General features: G+C 30.1%; 2 long non-coding RNA genes and 1 pseudogene across 2 annotated transcripts; 2 read left to right on the plus strand and 1 right to left on the minus strand.

Annotated features, from left to right (window-relative positions):
• Positions 1–5,992, plus strand: part of LOC106306787 — an 8,167-nt pseudogene extending 2,175 nt beyond the window's left edge.
• On the plus strand, positions 7–896 carry LOC106306812. Its single transcript, XR_001263193.1, has 5 exons — positions 7–199; positions 302–457; positions 543–649; positions 733–793; positions 877–896. It is a non-coding gene; the product is annotated as an uncharacterized LOC106306812 (long non-coding RNA).
• Positions 5,993–7,702: 1,710 nt separating the features above from the next.
• On the minus strand, positions 7,703–8,763 carry LOC106306819. Its single transcript, XR_001263194.1, has 4 exons — positions 8,415–8,763; positions 8,249–8,319; positions 8,074–8,170; positions 7,703–7,995 (listed from the first exon to the last, which is right to left on the minus strand). It is a non-coding gene; the product is annotated as an uncharacterized LOC106306819 (long non-coding RNA).
• Between the last annotated feature and the right edge of the window lie 6,639 nt (positions 8,764–15,402).

Below are 15,402 nucleotides of genomic sequence, written 5' to 3' on the forward strand. Positions count from 1 at the left end.
GACCCTTCCACTTCATCGTCATCGTTTCAACTCTCCTGTGAATCACCGTTACTCAAAACCCTCTTTAAATATGTACAATCTCATATATTGCCAGTAATATCTTTCTCTGCCGTTTAGTTCATCGTCAATGATCTTTTCGTTTGAAGACTCCGGCCCATTCGCATCCCTCCCACTGCTTTCTTCTATTACGTATACCCAGGTGTGTGTGTCTGAGTCTTTCTTCTCTATTCATCTTATTAGTTTATAAGATTTCAGACATGATCTTGAAATTCATCGATTTATGTTACATGTTTTTTTACAGTTAACGTCATCATGGAATATGTTCTGATTTCAGGCAAAATGTCTGTTATCTTCAGATTTCTCTTCTGCTTTGTCTTTCCCGCCCTGTTATACAAGAAAGCATATCAAAACACAAACCATGAGAAGTCATATTATGAACTTTGGCAACAACATTCTGGTGGGTTGTTTTTATATAATTAGTGTAACAATATTTGGTTTGTAACAAAATTAGATTTTGAAAAATGATTGGTTGATATATGAAGGTGATGTGTGATGCTTACATGCCGGCTGGGAATCCAATTCCGACCAACAAGAGGCACAACGCTGCTAAGATCTTCAGCAGCTCCAAAGTTGCCTCTGAGGAGCCTTGGTACTATCTTCTTCCTCAGCTGTATATTAATCTCTCTTCAGATCAATCATTTATACATATACTCTTTGTTTGTGATTCAATAGGTATGGGATTGAGCAAGAATACACATTGATGCAAAAGGGTGTGAACTGGAAATTAATCATCGTAAGCATTATGTCTTCATCCAATATCATTCAAACAACAATACTGATTTCATTTTTGTTGACATCTCTTTTGTTTGGTTACAGGGTTCTTCCATTAGATAATGTATGCCGACAATGTTCTGGCCAGTTTAAATAAAGCTTTGAAGAGGTGTGGTGCATAACTGACATCTTAGTCTCTTTAATTTCTATGTTTTTTACTTTTCAGTTTATCGTTTTTGATCCAACTTAACCTTAGGTTATATATGTTATCCTAAAACTATTTACAGTGATCTTTCAATGATAAATCTTCACCTGAGTGTAGATTTATGGCGGGCACCTTTAAAACACACATATTTATACTCTTTCTTTTTTGGCCAAACACAGATTTATACTCTTTATAATTCATAATTACTGACTACCTTTGGTTTTTGACCTGATCTTCAGAAAATAATACACTCTTTATAAATTATAGTTTCAGATCCAAACTGCAGCTCAGAGTTTTAAGCGTAACAAGCTGGTTAGCAGAACAATTCAGACAAAGAACTCAGGTGTCTGGAGATGACACAAAGGTCATGATGGAATTGAAGTATGGTAAAGTGGAAGCAAACTTGAATCCCTAAAGGGAGCTAAAGAGGCTGAAACAGATGTTTGAGACTCGAAAGAAGAATTGTGGAAGGAGACAAAAGGAAATGAAAACGATACTGAGCAAAGAGAAACAACTTTGGACAAGGTGAAGCGTAAGTGGTGGGAGAGGTTAAGGAGTACCAGATTTTGATGGTCTGTTTCTTTTCTTGAGACTCACGTCTCTTTTTAACACTTTTGGTGTTAATAAGATTTTGGTTTAAAAATGAGTCATATTTCTCATGTCCATCCAAATCTACCGGCAGATTTTGTTAATATTTTATATTAAACATGTATTTCAATATCAATTTGTCAAAGGTTCCAAAATCATGTGGACAGACCAGTGTTGTGTACTGTTCTTTTCGTTATTTAGAAAAAAGGTCATGGATCTTGAAATCAGAAAGATTAATTTTAAGACTTCTCAAACATCATATTTAGAAATTCAATTTCATTAAAAAAAAATAAATCTTTAGTATATAAGCTTACATAAATTTCTAGAATTAAACATATATAACACTGCATGCAATGTTCTTGATAACATAAATGCTTTAACATTCAAATAAAATTATATACAATCAAAATAAATGAATATATAAATATATATTTCTAATAAATAAATATCAACACATTGTTTTGAATAGTTATGATTTGTCAGTTACGAAAATTGCAAAACCTTCCAAATTCTATTTAAAATAAATATTTTCAAAATTTTCTCAAATAAAATGCTCCGTGTTCTTCTTTTTTTTCGAAACACAAATAAAATGCTCTGTGTTCATATCAGACCTGGGCATTTCGGGTATCGGTTCGGTTCGGTTCGGGTATTTCGGGTTTCGGGTAGTTCGGATAGGGGCTAGGGAATCCATTTAGTACTTAACCTATTTTCGGTTCGGTTTGGTTCGAATAGTTTTGGGTTCGGTTCGGTTCGGATAGTAAAACTAGAAACCGAAAAATATTCAGAAAAATTGGTTCTCATTTGGTTCCGGTTCGGATTCAGGTAATTCAGGTAATTTGGATAAAATATTTGTTATTTAGGGTAAAATATCAAATAATTAGGATGATTTAGATACAAAAATTTGAATATTTTGGATTATTTTGGATATTTCAGATAAAACTATCCGGATAGTTTCAGATACTTTCGGGTAGTTTGAGTACTTTATAATAATTTAGTTATCTTCAACTATTTTTAGATACTTTTAATATAATTTTAAATTAAAAATATATATTTAGTGATGTTATATGTATATATAATTAATATTTTTATATATTCGGGTACCCGTTCGGTTTCGGTTCGGTTCGATTATTTCAGATATAAAAATATATGAACCGCTCGAGTATTTGAGGGTATTGGTCCGGTTCCGGTTTCGGGTATTTCGGTTCGGTTCCGGTTCGGTTCTTCGGTTCCGGTTATATAATTAAAATTTTTATAATGTTCCGGTTATTTTCGGTTCAGTCCTAGGTACTTACAAAAGTCGAACCATGCACAAAGTAATCACACCTTTTCGATTAATAAAATAGTTAATTTATAAATATTATTTGTCATAACAAAACATATATAAAATCTCATTATAAAGAGTTTAAAATTTACAGAAAATTGTTCATATATAAACAACTAATTTTGGTTAGTTATACAAAAGTATATCCTCTAATTCTTTAATAATGATTAGAATCTACCTTCATTTTTAATATTTCAGCATTAATTTAAAATAGCAAATAGTACAATTAATTTTTGTCAACATTATTTGTAACAAAAACAAATTAAGGTTCATGTTTCTTCGTCTATGAAAAAAAAAACAAAAAATATACAAATATTAGTTAAAAAGAATGAATTATTATGAAATATTCACACTTATTATACATTAAAATATATTTTCTAAATTTGTATTTTCATCTTATTATACACCTATTTCATTTTAAATCATTAAGAATATAACTAGCTTAGACTTTCAAGTAAGAAATTTTGTTTAGAATTAGCATGAATGAAACACTCTAAAAACACGATCTTCCTGGATTCACAACCTAATTTTTATTTTTATTTTTAAACAAACAACAATTTCATCGAAAACCGTTTTTGCATGTTGACTTTCTTATAACTATCTATATGGGGAGAAGAAGTGAAAGTTTCAGATAATTACAAAAGTAAAAACAAAGTTCTTTTGGTTACAAGCACTAATTCAAAAGTATACAAATTTAAATACAAAACATTAAATTATAATGTATTATATTTTAAATTATTGAAAAATAAAAGAAAATAAATATTCGCTTTAACACCAACAACAAGATTTCACTTCAGCTGTTTTATACATTAGAAAAATTGCTTAAAATATTACAATTAGATATCACTTTCCAAAAATACATTTAATCAAAACTACCCTAACATTTGAGTTTAAGATCTAATGACAATTTTTTAGGGCTTAGCATTTAAGGGATGAGATTGGTTAAACATCTATAAATAATTCTTAGACATATATAAATGATTATGAGGGTTATATAGTTTAGTTTTTTTTAATCACAAATTTAAAGTATTTATGAAAAAATCATTCTTTAAAAATAAATTTGAAAATAGTATCAACTCTGTGGTAAAATTAGATTTCCCCTTAACATTATCAGAAGAACCTTCACAGAAAACATATGCAAAATACACTAATGTAAGAAATGCTAAACACATAGCTCGCCATTTAAATAAATCGCAATTAAAAAATATACTCCAAATTACTTTATTATAATTTTAGATACACTATACTATTTTTGATCAAATATTATGTAAAACTATTTTCAAATATAATATAAATTAAAATGGTGAAAATTATTGTGTATATATAAATTAAAATGGTAGAAATTATTGTATATAATCCGCGCGTAGCGCGGAAAATGGATCTAATTAATTTAAAATCTTTACAATTATAGTCAAGAAACACCACTTTGAATATACCATGGATATATTGAAGTCCTAAAATTTTTATGTACAACTGTAACGAATACTTCATTTTCATGATTATTTTGACAGCCAATTCTATTAATTTGAAATAATGTACTCTTGTAGGCAACATTTCCTAGTGGAGTACAAGTTGCGGTGAAGAGGCTTTCGAAGACATCAGGACAAGGTAGAAGAGAGTTCGAAAACGAAGCTGTTGTTATGGCAAAGCTACAGCACCGACATTTGGTAAGGTTGCTTGGGTTTTGTTTGGAAGGAGAAGAAAAGATACTTGTATCTGAGTTTGTGCCCTACAAAAGCCTCGATTACTTCCTTTTTGGTCAGTTAAGTTCAATACTTAGCCTAAATATTTTCAAATTGCATTCTTTGTTTTGACAATTATAAGCATGCATGAGCAGACTCTAAGATGCAAAGCCAGCTAGACTGGACAAAAAGATACAAGATCGTTGGAGGAATTGCTAGAGGGATATTATATCTTCATCAAGATTCACGATTCACAATCATACATCCTGACCTTAAAGCGGGTAACATCCTTTTGGATGCCGATATGAACTGGAAAGTTGCTGATTTTCGAATGGCGAGGATTTTTGGAATTGGCCAATCTGAAGCCAACACGAGAAGAGTAGTCAGAACCTAGTAAGTTTTTCTCTTGCCATTATTTTGTTGAATTTTTTCTATAATAGTTTTTAGTTTATTTTCACACAAAACCTTTCAAAAAAATGACAAAAAGAAATTTCATTAAAAGGTAAATATAAACTTATATCCCTATGATTAACTAATCTAGATTTAATGTCTAAAGTTAAGGGGTGGAGTTTTAGGGTGAGAGTTAAATTCTTTTTAAAAAAATTAAAAAAATAGTTTCAAAAAATATTTTCGAATTTCAAAAAGAAAAATTGAATATCAAAAAAATCAAATTTGAAAACATATAATTCAAAACTATATATTTTTAATTTATATTTATATATCTATAAAGTAAGAGATAAAAAAAACTCTGTTTTCTTTAATAAAACTTTTTTTAGTCATTTTCATCTTTGGAATCTCTTTTGGTCACAAAAACTTGAAAATTAGCTATGAGAGAATTGCCTATTTTCTTTGTCGAATGTAATATACTTATTGTTAGCTCAGCGTTTAAGTTTTGTAGCAGTGGTTACATGTCTCCAGAGTATGCAATGTATGGCAAGAAGAACAGTAGCCTCTATCAAATGGATGGTAGTGCTGGCAATTTGATTACATATGTGAGTATAGAGCCTTTAAACTTCCATTATTTTCTGCTTTCTTCGATGATGACCAAAGATTTAATTATTCATATGTTCAACAGACTTGGAGACTGTGGCACAATGGATCGACGTTAGAACTCATGGATCCGTTATTTCAGGATAACTATGAAACAAACGAAATTACCAGGTGCATTCATATCGCTTTGCTGTGTGTTCAAGAAGAAGCTGAAGATCGTCCAACTTTGTCAGAAATTGTCCAGATGCTCACTACGAGTTTGATCGATCTCGCCGTGCCTCAACCACCTGGAATTTTCTTCGGACGCAGGCATGAAGAAGTAGGGAGATCAGGTCCATCCATGCATATCTCTGCTCACTGTTCCGTTGATGATGCGTCCATTACTAGTGTAGCTCCTCGTTAAAGAAAAAGAATATATCAATGTATTCAAGATTATTAAAGTATTACACACCAACAATGAACAAAGATTCGTCTAAGCGAAGCTGTTTCCATTTTACATTTACGTTCTGTACACAGTCCCAGTCAGTAAGTAAAGTTTGGTTCCTTCAAACAACACATTGTTTGACCATTCTAAGCATAACTTACATGCTTGTGAGGAAGGCTGTACAGTGAGCTATTATTAGTACAGCTCAGATATTTCTACTGAAGATTATGGTTTGTGGACAATTGGAAGGTTTAGCTCCATATTCCATGCATATGAACTCAGCAATAGAAAGTGTCCGAGGATTTTTATGCTTTTGTAAAAAAGCTCAATTCCCTTTACGTTTACTGTCATGTAACTTGACCACTCTCCCGATGTTTCACAAGTTCATCTGTATGATACCATCATAAATGGAAGGAACTAAGTGCAAAGATTAATACTTAACTACTTTTTATTTGTAACACAACTCATCTAATATTTTAAAACTACTACTTGAAACTCAAGTACTTAAGTATTTTACTACTTAACACTACAAGAAAACTAGAAAAATTCCGACAGAATGTATTTTCGTCGGAATATTCAAAGTTGTTTCCGACAATAATCTGATGGTTTGACTTTTTTGAGAGTTTCGGAAATTCGTAGGAATATTCCTACAGAAATTCGACGAAACTACATTTCGACGAATTTCCAAAGAAACTACATTTCGACGAATTTCCGACGAACATTTTTGACCCTTGCAAATATTTTGAAATATTGGGTTTTCTGACGAATGTTCTGAAAACTTCCGACAACACTTGTTGACCATTTATAACTGTTTGATATTTCAAATTTTCCGACAGAATTTTGACAACATTTAATGTAGCCGTCGGAAATCCGTCGGAAGTGTCGGCAGCTTTCTTTTGTAAATACGTGAGCTCTTCTCATTCTCCTCATTCACTCTTCATTCTTTATTCATTCTCTTCATTCTACAAATCCGAAAAAATCATGTCTTCTCCAAATTATTTTTGTTCGTAGATTGATAAACCTCATATGGATCCAAACACCAACTTAATTACAGAAGAATATGCAAAAGACATTAGCGAATTCATGACGTTAGTTCAACGACAACCGGGAACAAATACTAGTATGTTAAGGTGTCCTTGCTTTTCCTGTAAAACTAATAGGAGTTTAAAGAATGAGATGTTTGGACTCATCTATATTTGAAAGGGTTTACACCAAATTATAAGTTTTGGCATCTTCATGGAAAAACTACTGGTTATGAATATGGTAGTACTAGCGAACCTCAGATTGTGGATAGGTTAGAAGAACCTAGAACGGATGTAGATTATGGTGTAGGTACTGAAGAGATGGTAAATGATAATTATAGAGAGGAAGAACCAAATGCAGAAGCTAGGAGATTTTTTGATATGTTGGAAGCAGGAAAATAACCTTTGTACAAAATATGTAGAGATGGTCATTCACCTTTATCATCTGCAACTAGATTGATGGGTGTTAAAACATATTATACTTTTGGCTGAAGAATGCATGGATGCGATTGCTGATTTTGTTAGAGGTGTTCTACCAGAGGATAATCTTGTAGCGGGTCTTAATTTATTGTATCTGGCGATAGATGTATGTATCGACAACTACATGATACATTGGAGAGTGGATGAGAACCACGATAAATTCAAATTTTGTGGAAAACCTTATTATCAGGATACGAGTGGAAGAGTTCCAGTGCTATACAAAAGTATATGGTATTTGCCTTTTGACGGATAAATTGAAGAAGCTTTATCAGTGGGATAAATTCAAATAATGTTAATCGCCACTATCATTGCCAAAACAAGTAGGAAAGTTTGAGATGGCATTCGGAATTTTACTAATATATGTGACCAAGTTGCTTACTGAGCCGTCTATCTCGTTGAAGCTACTATTCTTTTCTCCACCAATAATCTACAAAACCAATATTCCAAAGCTATACACATCAGATTTTGTCGAGAACTGTCCACTTGTCACATACTCTGGTGGCATGTATCCGCTGTAAAATATGTACAACTTTTCTTTATCAACAATAACAAGGATAGACAAATTATAGTTACTATGGACAATTACTTACAATGTCCCAACCACTCTTCCTGTGGTAGCTTCAGTTTGGTCCACACCGATTTTTCTAGTCACACCAAAATCTGGAATCTTCGGGTTCAAATCTTCATCTAAGAGAATATTACATGCTTTGAGGTCACAATGTATAATTGTGAGCCGTGAATCTTGATGAAGATATAAAATCTTACAAGTAATTCCCTCGATAATGTTGTATCGTTTTGACCAATCCAGTTGACTATTCTTCTTCGGGTCTGGAAGACTGGAAAATATCCTCGCATATATCAGCTGATTATACTATGAGATCAAGAACTAAGGTTTCGGGAATATAAGCCTATATGTATTATTGTTACTTACCAAAATGGAAGTGATCGAGACTTTTGTTAGGCAAGAACTCGTAGACTAGTATCTTTTCTTCTCCTTTGATAGAAAACCCAAGAAGCCTAACAAGATCTTATGTTGAAGCTTAGCTACAAGAAACACCTCGTTCATGAACTCTTCTTCACCTTGTCCTGACGTTTTAGTCAGCCTCTTCAGAGCAACTTGTGTTGCACTTGGAAACGTTCCCTGCCAATTCGTTTGATCTTCTTGATTTAACTACCGGAATCTGTTTTGTACAAACTATGTAACATAAATAGTACGTGGAACAAATACTATATCTTGTAAACTTCACCAAATCCACCATAACCAAGCTTATTATATTATGAAAATTACTTGTGGCAGCTTCAATTGCTTTAAACTCAAATTGAAGTGAGCCTGAAGTTGTAATATCATCCACAGCTGCAGAAAAAATGTATACATGGCGTTATGATAAAAAATTTTTTTGTGGCATCCAGTAGTCATTTACCATTATGTCTTCCAAAATCTTCTTGTAACACAGAAATAGTAACCGTGTTAGAAGTACATAGAGACAAAAAAAAATGATTTTGAAATTATCTTTTGAAATTAAGGGAATTCACAATCAGTCGTAAATGCTTTGCATGCTTCTCTCCTCTTCCAAAAGGCAAATCCTAGAGCAAGCAATACGATGGCCACAGTAGTTTCTGTAGAAATGTTTTTACCATTTGCACAACCAAAACCACCAATGAAGGAAAAATATTGGCACCAAAACAAGAACAGAGCAGAAAACCACAAACAAGGTAAGATATGGATTTAATCATTTGATCTAGCAATCGAAAAGGTCCAAGAGCGGATAAACCTCCCACCGAATGAAACAGCTAGGCCTAGAAATAGCTCCTCTTTGTGTCCCACCGCAACTTGACCTATACTCAATGAATCCGAACCGATCCGAACCCGACATAAATACCGAATGGATCTTGTTTTATGGTATTTCGAGTTATGGGTATTATCCGAACCGAACCCGAAATTAAATGGATATCCGATAGAACCCGAAACATTCAAAATGCCAAAAAAGAACTTGTACCAAACATGATCTCAATTCCTGATATGTAGCCAAAATACACTAAGATATTATTAAACATCTACAATAACTATCTACTACATGAAGGTTGATGGTTGAAAGTGGCGGTTGAGGCTTGAAATTTTTAGATTTTGGTTTTATTTTCATTGAATAATTTTTTCATTTCATGATAACTTAATTTTTCGTTTTATGATTTCATTTATTGGTTTTCTTTCTATCAATAACAACGTATACCTTTCGTTTGACTTTGAATGATCATGTTTGATGTTTTTTTCTTATTTCTGAATCGATTTTACTTATGTTTTGGTTACAAAATAGGTACAAATCAAGTACTTTAAACCTGAAGAACCAATTTTACTTATGTTTTGGTTACAAAATAGGTACAAATCAAGTACTTTAAACCTGAAGAACCAATTTTACTTATGTTTTGGTTACAAAATAGGTACAAATCAAGTACTTTAAACCTGAAGAACCAATTTTACTTATGTTTTGGTTACAAAATAGGTACAAATCAAGTACTTTAAACCTGAAGAACCAATTTTACTTATGTTTTGGTTACAAAATAGGTACAAATCAAGTACTTTAAACCTGAAGAACCAATTTTACTTATGTTTTGGTTACAAAATAGGTACAAATCAAGTACTTTAAACCTGAAGAACCAATTTTACTTATGTTTTGGTTACAAAATAGGTACAAATCAAGTACTTTAAACCTGAAGAACCAATTTTACTTATGTTTTGGTTACAAAATAGGTATAAATCAAGTACTTTAAAACCGAAGAACCGGTTGGAACCCAAAACCCGAAAGTACACCGGGTTGTACCGGTTCTTTGAAGATTTACTAACCCCGATCCGAACCCGATAAAACCCGAACCGGTCCCGAACCGAATTTTTATATAATCCGAATGGGGCTGATTTTGATAAACCCGAAAAACTGAGACCCGATTGGACAAAACCGAAACCCGATTGGGACCCCGAATGTCCAGGCCTAGCAGTATGTACGATAACCTACTCACTTAAAGAATCTTTCTATAATCGCCATACCCTCACACACAAAACTCATTCTCGTTCCCAACTCAACAGAGCTGCAGAATAGAAAAAAAAAAACAATTCTACTTATTGCAGTCCTCCATTTCGAATAAACATGGAGAAAAGATTTCTAGATACAACATCTATCGGGTAATGTATCTAAAACTATCTGAAGTACTACAATGTTTCTCCAACGACATAAACTCCTTGAATCCAATTCCCCATACGTGGTTTAATTAGATCAAATAAAAATTTCTTAGAGTCAAATCAAATTTTGAAAAATTTAAAAGGTGAGTCATCACTCTCGTTCACGACCCGTTGTCTGTTTTTGAGCCTGAGATTGACGACCCACCTTTGTCTGGTTGTGAGAGTGAGAGTGACATCACGATCCATTTTCAAAAATTTGATTCGACCCTAAGAAGTTTTTATTTGATCTAATTAAACCATGTATCGTGAATTGGATATATTTCAAGGAGTTTATGTAGTTGGGGGATAGTACTTCATATTGTTTTAGAAACATTACCCGATAGCTGGTGTAGCTAGAAATCTTTTTCCAATAAATATCTATATGAACTGCTTCATTAATCTTACCGATAATTCCTGAACTGACTGATTCTTTGTAAAAAAACTTATTATTGCTTATAAGGTACCTTTCCTAGTGGAATAAAGTTTCGGTGAAGAGGCTATCAAAGACATCAGGCCAAGGTGAACGAGAGTTCGAGACCAAAGTTGTTGTTATGGAAAAGCTTCAGCATAGAAATTTGGTAAGGCTGCTTGGTTTTTGCTTGGAAGGAGAAGAGAAAATACTTATCTACGAGTTTGTAGCCAACAAAAACCTTGATTACTTCCTTTTTCGTAAGTTGAGTTCAATACCTAACCTAAGATATCTTTTTCAGATTTCATGCCGTTTTACAAAAATATTTAAATATGCATGTGCAGACTCTACGATGCAGAACAAGCTGGATTGAACAATACGGTACAGGATCATTAAAAGAATTGCTAAAGCAATTCTATATCTTCATCAAGATTCACGACTCACAATTATACATCGTGACCTCAAAGCGGGTAACATCCTTTTGGACGCTGAAATAAACCCGAAAGTAACAGATTTTGGAATGGCAAAAAATTTTGGAATGGACCAAAAGAAACCAATACGAAAAGAATAGTCGGAACCTAGTAATAATCCTACTATTCATTAATGAGAGTCACTTAAATGATTTTTTCTTAGGTACCACTCATATAAAGAGTTTGAGAAAATTATTATAATTTGATTGGTTGATGAGCTTTAATTTTTATTTATTTTAATTATGTTCAAAAAGGAAAGTATAAAATTAATTAATGTTAGTTTCCAATAACCCAATAATATGTATATTGAATTAAATTAACTAATTAAAAGATTGATAAGAAATCAAGATAATCAATTAGTTACCTTAAAAAAACCTTATAATTTGATTTGTTGATTATCAAACGAAATAATACAAGGAATGAAAATTATATTATGAAATTTATTATTAAACACATCTAATAATATGATACAATTTTGGAAGTAAAAAAGGTAAATATGAAAATTCATTTAAAAACAGAGTAAATTTAAAGAAAAGTAATCAAACATTTTACATATTTTAGCATTATAAAAAAATCATCTTATCATTTTTTCGAAACAAAATACAAATTTGATATAGGGCGATTTGCCAAATATGACTTAAAACTTGACTTTGATTGCAAAAGTATACCTAAACATAAATCAAATGCAAAATTAACTTAAAAGTCTTGTAAAATTACAGTCATCCCCTTGTGACCAAACAAAAAACATAAGCTTTTTTTACGAATATAGCCCCAGTAAGTCGTTTGAGATGCTGGAAGTAGTCTAGACGACTTACAAGTAAGTCGTTTGGTGTAGTTGATCTTGAAAATAATTTATAAAAATTTTAAAAATTATTTTGACAAATGAAAATTTAAAATCATGTAATTATAAACAGTTTTAAGTAATGTAAATTAAGATATAATAAAATTGAATAGTTTTCAACATAGACGAATGAAAGTAGTTAATCATGATATTCTTTGGTTTTATGGTTTGACAACATATGTTGTAGTATTGTATGTATTCTTAGGGTTAGATTTTGGAAAGCTTGAATGTTTTTTTGAAAAATTAAATTTTTGCCTACAAGTGTTTATTTTTGTGTATAGTAAACACTTTTGAAGTTTAATTTGATTTTATGAAGTGTTTAGTTAGTTAATTAAGTTTAGGGGTTATGTTTAGGGGTTATGTTTAGGGTCTAGACGACTAACTTGTAAGTCATCTGGTGAATAATTTAAACCAGACGACTTACATGTAAGTCGTCCAATATTCTCGCCTAAATTTTTTTTTTAAATTATTTTCCCGCTTTAATAATTTAAACCAGACGACTTACTTGTAAGTCGTCTAGGAAGTCTTCTATTTTAGTTTCCCGCTAAAAATATTAACGTCTTTTGGGTGACTTACAATTAAGTCGTCTAGGAAGTCGTCTGAATCAAAAATATTTAACCTAATTGGATTTTTTGTCTCCCTATATAAAGAAAAATTTACACATTCTCTCTCATTCTCTCAAATGGCTGCAACAAAAATGTAATATTCATCATTCTAAGACTCTTCAATCTCTCTCTAATCTCTTTGAACTTATAAACACTAAGTTTTATATCAATTTATTATTGTTTTTGTCTAATGTCTTTCCCATTAATTCATCATTCTATGTCTCTCCTTTTCATAACAGATCTGAGCGTTTTGATAAGTTTTTATGTCTGATTTTTCTTCATTTGGTAACTTTCTGTTGTATAAAGTTCTTACTTTTTTCCCAAACTAAAACTCTTCAAAACCACTCTAATCTCTTTGACTTGAAAACACCAAACTTTATATGAATTTTTCAGTTTTGTCTCATATCTTTCTCACTAATCTATCTTTTTTTTTTTGCAGGTTTTTAATCAGATGGTTCTCATCTTCCACTCATTTAAAGGTAGATCTATTAATTTTAGATTAGTATTTTTGTGTGTTCTATAAAGGTAGATTTATCTAATTTTCCACTCATTTTCTCTGTTTTAAGACATTTGAACATTTTTTGATATGCAGGTTTTTCAGATTTGGAAGAAAAAATATTATTGTATTTTAAGAATTTACACTTATTAAAACGAGAAGTCAATTTAATGATTTTAGCTTATATGTTAATCATAGAGAGAGTTTAAGAAAAAACTTACTATATATTAATTGAGAAGTCACTTAAGCGATTTTTGATTAGATAAGAGTTTGAGAAAATTGTTATAATTTTAAGAATACAATATTATTGTATTATTAAACACATCTAATAATATGATACAATTTTGGTTGTAAAAATGGTAAATATGAAAATTCATTTAAAAAAAGAGTAAATTTAAAGAAAAGTAATCAAAATGTTACATATTTCAACATTATAGAAAATCTTCTCATCATTTTTTCGAAAAAAATGCAAATTTTATATAATACAAAGAAAAAATATTATTTTATTTAAAGAATTTACACTTATAAAAAACGAGAAGTCACTTTAGTGATTTTAGTTATTTTAATTAGGTCTAACATAAAAGTAAGTCTAAAACTAATTAATATCACTTACCAAATAGTCTAAATGATATTACAAATAATAATTAATGGCAATTAATTTGTCAAAATTACATAAAGTGTAATAATGTTTGAACAATTATTTTTATATTTATATACTAGATAAAATAATTAAAATATAATTTATTGAAATCGATATAATGATTTCATATTCTTATATAAAACATTATATTCGTATATAAATAATTATAATAAAGATAATAATTATTAATGCCTTATAATTTCCATATATGTCTTGCAAGTAATTTATTAAAAAAATTAAAACATTTATAAAATTATTTTATCTTAATTTAGAATTATTTTATCTTAATTTAAAATTATTTATTTGACCTAATAATATATTTATAAGAAATAAAGATTTTCCTATATATTGAACAAGACGTCACTTAAATGAGTTTTGCTTACATTTCGATCATTTTGTGAAGTCTTAAGAAAAATTTTATTATTTGCTTGGTCGATAATTTTTAATTTGTTTATGTCAGTTTAGATTCAAAATAAAAGATAAATCTAGAAACAATTAATATAATTTTCCAACAATCTAAGTTATATTATCAATAAAGATTTATGGTCACTAATTTTGAAATTATATAAAGATTAATAATTTTTGATCAATTATTTTTTATATTTATAAGCTACATAATATAATGAACATAACTTTTTATAATTTAAGTTATTTTAATTAGATCTAAAATAAAAAAAAGTAAGTTTAAAGCTAATTATTAGCACTTTCTAAATAACCTAAATGATATTACAAATAATAGTGGTAGCTAATTTCAAAATTATAGAAAGTGTAATAATATTTGATCAATTCTTTTATATTTATAAAATACATAAAATAATAAATAGAAAAAAATTTATAGAAATTAATATAATGATTTCATATTCCTATAAAAATATAGTAGTATCTATAATAATTATTAATCTCTTATATTTTCCATATATGCTTTATAAATAATTAGGCTTTGAAGATTGGACGGATTATATTTAAAGAAACATGTGAGAACTTTGATTTAAAAAATGTTTTGCATTTAATTCAAATAATATACTGAAAGAGGTAATGTTATGATTGAAAATAATTCTAAGATGAATTTTTGGTTTATTATGTTTTATATTATTATTTAGAGAGAAAAATAAATATTTGGGAAAAATATGTAAAACATTAGCAAAATTTAATAAAAAGAACGAAATGATGACGAGGAAAACAAGAAGAGCCCGAAGAAGATGTATAATAGGTATTGGAGAAGTTAATGTGATAATTACATATATAATTCT

This window comes from Brassica oleracea, chromosome C1, assembly GCF_000695525.1.
Source record: "Brassica oleracea var. oleracea cultivar TO1000 chromosome C1, BOL, whole genome shotgun sequence".
Lineage (NCBI taxonomy): Eukaryota > Viridiplantae > Streptophyta > Magnoliopsida > Brassicales > Brassicaceae > Brassica > Brassica oleracea.